The sequence below is a fragment of the Nelumbo lutea genome, chromosome 7, assembly GCF_056320005.1.
Source record: "Nelumbo lutea isolate HS-2025 chromosome 7, American lotus-T2T, whole genome shotgun sequence".
Lineage (NCBI taxonomy): Eukaryota > Viridiplantae > Streptophyta > Magnoliopsida > Proteales > Nelumbonaceae > Nelumbo > Nelumbo lutea.
Genome location: NC_142690.1, coordinates 17,681,930 through 17,691,850, shown reverse-complemented (window position 1 = coordinate 17,691,850; position 9,921 = coordinate 17,681,930).

The window sequence follows — 9,921 nt, the reverse complement described above, 5'->3', positions numbered from 1 at the left end:
ATGGTCTGAATCACCATTTTGTAATATATATATATATATATATATATATATATATCTGATTTGGGTCAAATTAATTTAAGATATATAATATAAAAATTTAGTATATAAAATTTATATTATATACTTATTTATATAATAAATTCAATATTTTATATTTTATTAATTTATTATATATAAGTTAAAAGTATTTAATTGTTTATTTTATTCTTTAATTTTAGAAATATAGCAATAAGATAAAATTGGAATCAAATCCAAGATCTTAAAATCTTATTGGATTTGGATTTCATTTTTCATGAATTGGGCCAATTAAGATTTTGTTAAATCTCATCTGAATTTGACCCAATTCAGACATACCTTACTCCAAACAATAGGTTATATTTTCAAGTGGTTCAATGTGATGAAGTCTCAAGTGTTGATACACCAACTTACAGCTAAAGCTCAAGATTGGCCATGGAGGATTTCGTCTTTTGATGTCTCTTTTTTTTTTGTTGGAAGGTCTGCAAATCAGGTGGCTCATGCACTTGCCAACAGGGGTATTAGGGACTGAGGTTGTTTTTGTTTTGGTCGCTCCTCTTGTCTCGTTCCACTGGTAGCCTATGATGTTCAAACAATTGACTGATCTCATGTACTTTGTTTACTACTGAATTATAATGTTTTTATCGTAGTAAAAAAAAAAAAAAGCCAGTAAGTCAATATGATCATTTGACACCCTCTTTTTGGAAAATTCCCAATTAGTATCCTGTATTTTAGGCCTAGTGTAATTTTGGTCCCTAAACTTTAAAATGCGATAATTTAGTACCCGAACTTTCAAAATGTGCCAATCCAGTATCTACTTTTAACCAGACGTTAACTAGCCATTAAGCGGCATTTTAAAAGGTACATAAATACCCTTTGAGTGCCATCTAATTTTCTTTATTAACCATCCAAACGTTGACAAAAAAATGAACAATCCCAAATCATATTCTCTTTTATTTTAAAAAGTTGGGGTCATGTCTCAATGGACATTTTGGTGAGCCCAACTTTTCTAAATAGAAGAGGCAAGAATTTGGGACTATTCATTTTTTGTCAACGTTTGATGGTTGATAGAGAAGATTAGATGACACTTTAAGGGCATTTGTGTCTTTTCAAATGTCACTTTGAGTGCCATCTAATTTTCTTTATTAACCATCCAAACGTTGACAAAAAATGAACAATCCCAAATCCTTTTCTCTTTTATTCAAAAAAAAGTTGGGGTCACGTCTCAATGGGCATTTTGGTGAACCCAACTTTTCTAAATAGAAGAGGCAAGAATTTGGGACTATTCATTTTTTTGTCAGCGTTTGAATGGTTGATAGAAAAGATTAGATGACATTCTAAGGGCATTTGTGTCTTTTCAAATGTCACTAAATGGTAGGTACTAAATTGGCACATTTTAAAAGTTCGGGTATTGAATTGTCACGTTTTAAAGTTCGGGGATCAAAGTGGCACTAGGCCCAAAGTACAGGGTATTAATCGGGAATTTCCCCTTTCTGGTTAGAATTTGACACCTCCTAACCCCATCCCTAAAACAAACAAAATTGGATACTCTCAATTGTATGGTCATTCGACCTCATAGGCTTCCCACAATAAAGCAAAGTAGTCCATGTTAGCATGTCTCTCATTTCTCTAAACCTTCCTTATTGCTTTTTCCTCAACTCTCTCTCCTTTCCCCTTCCCACATCTCCCATTATATGTTAAGCAAGGTTCAAAGTATCGATACAATATTGTATCGTATCTTTTGGTCATGATACACCTGTTTATAGGTGTTCCAAGAACCTGCTTCTTTTTAATAAAAATATAGTTAAAAAACATTACTAAAAACCAAAATTTGAAAAAAAAAAAGCTAAAAAACACCAAAGCACATCGTTTTAAGTATTGATATGCCCATGCCGATACACAAGGGGGTATTGATACTTTGAACCATGATGTTAAACATTAGCCGCTTTCTCCATTCCTTTCTCTTTCCAATTATTTTTATTTTTGAGAGTTTCTTGGATTTTTTAAAAAGGTGAGAGAATACATGACTCTTGATAGTTATAGAGCCATGCATTGGTTTTTAGGTGCACCTTTGATATTTTAGAAATCTCGTCCATTAATTGTGTTTCTATTTTAGATTAGTTTCCATTATATGATATTCTCTCTCTCTCTCCCTGCCTCATAAAATATCTCCATCTATCTTACCCACTTCTCATATTTCTAAGATCTCTCTCTTAAAATATCTCTTTCTTTTATGCCACATTTGTTGGTTTGCTTTGGCTAGCTATTTCAATTTTGAAAGGAGAATTTTGAACTAAATTTCTTGAGATCTCAACACATTAACTTTGGTGAATACCCTCATTAAGTGCTAGAATGGTTTGTCTCTTACAATCCCCCTCCCCCTAATTCATTTTGTGTGTGATTTTAATTTTGTTCCATTTGAAGCATATGGAGTCGAGCTTTTCAAGTCTTCACTTATGTATTCGAACTTTGGGAATTCATTTGATCCCTATGATGTTCTATGTACTCCTTATCATAGGCTACATTTAAGCAAATAAGACTAATTGAGAATTATCCATACTTCAATATCCTATAAAGGCATATCGATGGCCTCCCGATACAATACGTATCAAAATTTTGAATCTTGAATGGAACTATTGTAACATATGGTTTTAGTTTACGTATTTGCATGACTTTAATTTTATGTGCAAATTTTACATATCCTATAAGACAAAGCAATCTCAAACACAAAATCAATTATTATGTTTACTTTGTTTTTGAGAATAAACCTTACGATTATACTAGAAGTGGCATTCCACACATGATGTATTAGAAAGGTGACAAGTATCTAGCTCTATTTAAAATATTTGTTCAAATTTAAACATCTATGCTTTGCCATTGATCATCTTCTTTTTAATAATCCCCTTACCAAGTTTGATAAAATTGACAGTTCCCATTTAATTAGTCTTTGCTTTGTCATTGATCGTCTTTTTTGTAATTAGCCACTTTATATGGATAGAATGACTTAGTTCATGCATGTTTAATTTTTGTGAAAAGAATGACTTAGTTCATGTTGAAACATGAGTGCATGTATTAGACATTATTGTACATTATTATGGTTCTATATGCTAAACACTTCATCAATGAAAACTCAATAAAGTTTACTAAAAATCAATATAAATTTAATAATAAATTAAGTTCATTAATTAATTTATTTATCACCTTAGTTAATTAATTAAATTAATTAAACTAATTGGCTAAACTTAACTAACTTATTTGCTTGGTCTAGTTGACTTAATTAACTAAATGAATTAATTACTTAACTTATTATACCAATTTGACTCATGCTTATATTTGTTTCATTTTTTAATTCAAATAAAAATGCACCAAAACAGTTTTCCAAGAAACAAATTATTAGAATATCTTTAAAAATGGCCACAAACTAGTTCAAAACTCCCTTTGACCAAATACCAATCAAAGAGACAACCAAATAACACAATAGTATGCCCAATTGAACATAGTTTCAGATGTTTGCATTGTCTCGAGTTTTGTACAACCAATTTTGAAAAAGGTGAGAAAGGAGGCCATTTTTTGTATCTTAATAGACCCGACTTTATAATACTATAGGGTGTATGGGCATGGCCTTCACTTCATAGACATTGTCGTTCATTGGATGAGAATCATTCATTTTGTTTGCTCTATGAGAATAGTTCACTCTCACATATTCTATCAACTATAAACTATAAAAAGATATTCCAAAACAATGGTTATAGCACATTTTTTTTGGTAATGGTTCAGCATAGTATATCTTCCAATTATTTGGTTTAAGTTTTGGTTATATAACAAGTAGACAACTTAGACATTGTTGAAATTTGCATATAATTAAAGGAAAATGTGTAGACATCTTATACAATTGGAAAGAAAAGAACACACACAAAATAGTTCCAAATATATAAAAGAAACAACAAATACCATAGCAACAAAGTAGAACTACCATTGATTTATCGAGTTGGGCATTAAGAAAAAGTATAAACTACAATTTGTACAAGAAATGAAAAAGATGATTTCCTTTGTAGCATATGTAATGGATACATAACTTGAATTTCCATCTCCAAATTTCAAGTGTTGTTCATACAGCTTAAAGACATGATTAATATCAAATACCATTTAACTATCGACTTATTTACAACCAATCAACCAACATCATAAATATAAATAAATTTGAGGAAAATAAAGCAAGAGTGCTTTATTTACACATAGACTTACCCAACAATATAAGTATAAAATCGAAGATAAGCTCCATATGGATAAAGATGAGCAAGTCTACTTGACTAATTCTCATTGCCCCTACAAAAAATAGCCATTAATCGTTTTAGATAAAGTTAGAGGTATGGATAATAAGTTCACCTAATAAGAGAAAAAAGAAAATATAAATGGAAAAATGGTTATCTCCACCTTAACCATTGCAATCCCTTATTTGGTATCTATCTCTACTACCTAAAAACAAAATAAATTAAATGTAAAGAATAATAAAAAAAAATGGTATAATTATAGTTTCTACCCTACTACCTCCACTTCTAAAAGACCTCAAAACCATTTCTATATATGAAAAAAATGGAAGTAAATAATGGACAAATTAAAAGAAATAGAAAATGAATAGAAAAGAAAATTATACTAAATAGTGATTACGAATTGTAATGAATATTAAATAATTACAAAAATATGTATTGATTAGTAAATCAACTTACAATATATGGATACCTAGGGAGGGAGGGAGGGAGAGTGTGCTGGGGGAGGGACTTTTAAAACTTTTGAAACCATATTTTGAGTAAAGAAAAATCAATAGAAAAGGCAAGATTTAATATCTGAACCACTTAATAATAATAATCCAAGTGATATATTTTATTGTTTATTGTATCAAACAACACAACACAACTAATAATGTTGAATATTAGAAAATTATAATAAAGAACAAAAAACATCAAAACAGGGAAGTAGGGATAGAGAGAAAGAGTAGCCGTCATTGAATAATACAAAAATCTAGTTGTTATAACTACTGCCATTGAGATTGGTAGCCATCCCTAGGGATTTTTTTTGGGAAGAGAATAACCTCACTTGATAGCCATAATTGTTGTTCTTACAATCATGTATGAAATAAAAAACCATGGAAGAGATGTTACATTTTCTTTCATATAATATGCCAAGAAAGTCAAGAAACATAACGAGGAAAAATATGTTTTCTTTAAGGAAGAGTGGGCATGGTAAGAGGATATGGAACCATTGAAACATGAATCAAATAAATAAATAGATGAATCAATAAGATAGATTCATTTCTTAGTGGAATTTCATGATTAATAAATAGTACCTCTGTAAGTAAATAAATAGATAAATAAGTTTTCTTTAAGAAAAACTCAAGACTTCCATCAAAACAAAAGAAAAAACTTGCTTAATATAAACCCTAGGATCGAAGTGCAACCATGGTTTCCTTTTTCATGTTCAAAACACAAGAATGCAATACTTTAATTTAAAAAAAAAATATCTATTATAGATATATTTATCCTTTAGACGATGCTCAACATCAGATACTAGCAGATAGATGATCAATTATTATCAATTGAAAAGAACGTATATTTGGAAGAAAGTCATATATGATTCAAGGTTTATGTCATGCTTCTAGGTTTGATAGTCGTCGTAACTACAACAATGGTATTTGGGTAGGGAGTTAGAGGGTCACAAGCTCAGGGTGTAGTCAATGCCTCCATTAGGGAACTCCTAGTGAAATTTCTCTAGTTGATCGAGAATATTATACTCTTTCATATCTATAGGACAATAGGAGGCTTAATTTATTTCAAATCTATGAAATGACGTTCATTTAGCGAGAATACTATATATATGCTCTATAGATGGGACATAATAGAATGATACCTTAAATATTTGACCGTGCATAAATAGAAAAAGAAACAATACTCTTATAAAGGGAAATCAACAACCAAATGAAGAAAAATAGATGATGAGGGAGAGAGATAGAGAAGGCATTGGAGACTGAATTCGAGTAAAGAGAGTTTGACAAGATAGAAAGAGAAAGCCCATTAACAAAGACAATTTTTTCAGGAAGTCACTTCAAAAGTGAGATGACTCTACACGATTGGGTTATTTTCATGTAAGGCACTCAATCTACTTGCCCAATGACCTTGCGGAATTACAAACCATGGTTTTTGAACTGTTGTTAACCATGACGGTTAGACTGTTTGGCCCGGGAACTGTTGGGGCAATCTGTTCCATTTTACCCCAAACCTGGTCCCTAGCAAAAACCATTGAATCAGTCAATGACACGTTGACCCGGGTGATCAAACTATCAACCCTTTTAGTGGTTTTTTGGCCTTTTTTTTTTTAATTATTTTTTAATTTTTGTTATCAGAATGTGACGTTTGTTTGAATTGGATGGTCGAACTGTTGACCCAAAAATTGGTGGCCAAAACAGTTCTATTTCTAGGTTGTTTTTTAAAATCATATTACAATCATTTACTCTTGGTGAATAAACCTTAACTAAAAAATAACTAAAGGAAACCATTGAGAGCAGGGAAAACACAATAGAGAAGAGAGGGAGAGAGGAAAGAGGAAATGGTGATAGAAAAAGGGGCAACGGGAAAGAAAAACAAATAATCAAAGGAATCCAACAGAGAATAGGGGAGAAAGACAACATGAGGAACGATCTTGAAGTAAGAAAAAAGTGGGGAAACTAGTTTGAGAAAATGAGAGAGAGAGAGAGAGAGAGAGAGAGAGTAGTGGGACATGTCATACATGCATTCATGAATATTTTATTTTTCTTTTCATACTCAAATATATATAATTGTTAAGAACATTTTAAACAATAATAGTTGAAAGAGGTAAAGTTGAAAAGATAAAAATGTTTTAGTCTAAAAAGTTTATGAATATGATTCACGAATAATACAATAAATTGGTGACTCAAATTCAATTTTTAAATCATTAACAAGATACCATCAGACCCATTATGAAGGGAGGGAAACATACTTTTTGTATCTTTTCCCTGTTCCCTCATTTCATTCCATTTTTCCATTTTAATCTTGAACCACTATTGGCTCAAACTTTTGTACTTTATCCATAATGATTACAACAAGTTTTGCAATTATAAGTTGTTGGAAAATAGTAAAAAAGGCAGAACAAAACTTAATAGTAATCACTTTCCATATCGAGAACTTGTAGGCATGTAGTGTTGCAGAACTATGAATATGAAAAACTGTAAAGAGAATGAGGTTTAAGTCGTGCCACTTGGTCACTTTCCTTAAAATAGCATTTGCCCTCTACGATGTAGTCGGGTGATTGCAAATCGGTCGCCAAGATAAAACAACCCACAGGCCACTGGGAGGTGTGCACTCGCTTACTAGACATTCACAAGTCACAAAGAATTATGCTCAGAGAAGAACGATTGAAATCACAGAAGATTGCGTTGAGTGCACTGGTGTGTGTTTCTAGGCTGACCAACACTCCTATTATAGTGTTCTCAATCACCCGAATGGACACAGAAGTGTCATTTCGGACACATGCCTCTTAAGAATAGTGCACTTGTTCGAAGAGATAGAGAGCAAGAGACACAAATGGACAAAAAGCATTTTAAAAAATAAATTTAAAATTTAGAAGTCAAAAGTTTAATCCGATAAAAAATAGAATCGATTTGGTGTAGCGCATGTATACACGCACACACACTCACGCCCCGACTTGGCCCACCCAGCTCAGTGTGCATGTGTGAAAAGCACCCCCAACCCCCCTCATATAAATGGGAATATCTATACTGCTTTCCTCCTATAGGTCCCTACTCATAGAGAGATAGTAAAATTATAGATACACTCCACTCTACTCTTTTCTCAAGCAATGTGGAATAATGAGTCTTTTCCATGCATTCGAAAAAAAGAAGAGGAAAAGACAAAACTAAGTACAAGAGAGAGAGGAAAAATTATTGAAATTTTGAATATCCCTCCAACATAAATTTTCTATTTTTCTTTAAAAAATGAAACAATAATTACTTTCTATTACAAACGAAATATAATACAATATAAGATAAATGATGGATGATTGGGGTTGTTTAGTTTCATTTACTTTATTTAAAAAATATTTTGTACAACATGCATTTTCAAAAACAAAAAAAAATCTATTAAAAATATTTTTAACGTTTTTAACATTTTTTAAAAACTATATGTCATTACATGCTACATAAGTTGAATAATAAAAATTACTTTAACATTTAGAAAAATTATCAAAAAGACATCTTTTAATATATGGTTTCACATAATCCGAGAAAAACATTTATTTGATAAATAATTTAACCAAATAACATTTCAAACTTAATTGGAAAAAATGCATATGTGATGTTGATCTGACACCATTTTTCAAATAAATGGTAATGGAATCAAACATTATTTTAGTTGATTTTGTTTAAATATCACATGTTGATATAAATCCATATGTTACAATATTTAAATAAAAATGAATTTTTAGTTAATTAGTTTATTTATGAAAAACTTTTGTCAAAATTTCATAAAGTGTATAATCCATTATATCTTTTTCTTACTTATGTTATTATTTGATAATAAAAGGAGGTTGTCACATTTAAAAAATTATGATTGTATAATAAAAATTTGTAATTATTTTTTTAATATTATATTCTTAACCATTTTTGTTGTTATAATACTATTTGAGTCTATTTATAAAATATTTCAAATTCTATGCAAACATTTATACATTTTTTTATTTTAAAAGTGTCTTTTTAAAAAAATATTTTATGAATTTTTATTTATTCACACTTGACAAATCTTTATAATAGTGTTTAGTTGAAAAAAATGATAATAAAAGAATTGATACTAGTACAAATAAGTATAATATTATAAGTAGGGGTTTTAAAATTTATAATTTGTTACGATTGTGTGTTATGTGGGTTTTAACGAACATTTTCTCAAAATTTTTTAAAGGGTATGATTTTTATAAATATATTTTTAATATTGTCTATTTAGAATGTATTGCTCTTATTATAAAATGTATATGGTTATTATCATCCATCTTTCTTTTAATGACCTTAAAATACAATTATAACATTGTATATTTCAAAGCAAATTATTGATCTTTCACTTCACAAATTTATCACTATTATAAGTAGAGGAACCTGATACAATAAAAATTTGTGAGATAAGGTAATCATTATTTTCACTATACTTCAATTTAAAAAATATAATATATTGAAATGATTTTTTAATTCACCAATTATTTCATTTAAAAATGTTTCAATAATGTTATAAGGTATAAATCCTTTATAGATTTTCTTGCTTTTAACCATTATTACTTGGTAATGTTCTATAAAAAACATTATTTAATAATAAGAGAAAGATTTCACATTTATAAGAATATTATTGTATAAATTTGTAATTGTTTTTTTATTATTAATCATTAATACATTTCTTTATTGATTATCATATCACACTCTAATTTTTTTTGCAAAGTATTTTTTACCTTTATACCAATATCTATTAATATCTTTTTATATTAAAACTATCTTAAAATTTTTATAAAATGGTTGAATTTTATAAATACTTCTCTAACATTCTGTGTTTAAATTGTAATGTTTTAATCTTAGATACAAATAATTTTTATAAACTACCACTCTCTTAATAATATGAGCATACGATCTAAAGTAATTTTTAATATATCAAATTTTTATCCAAAACCTCCCAATCTATGGAGATGTTTGGTATCGAGTAGTTTATAAAAAAATAGTGTTACATTAGAAGTACATCGGCATTTTCACTCTCTACATTTGGCGGAGAGCTAGGAAAAAATTTGACTTTTAACAACTTTGGTGAAACAGCGAAGTTGAAAGAACTTCTTCTTGTACTGTTTTGACATGACTGATGTCAAATT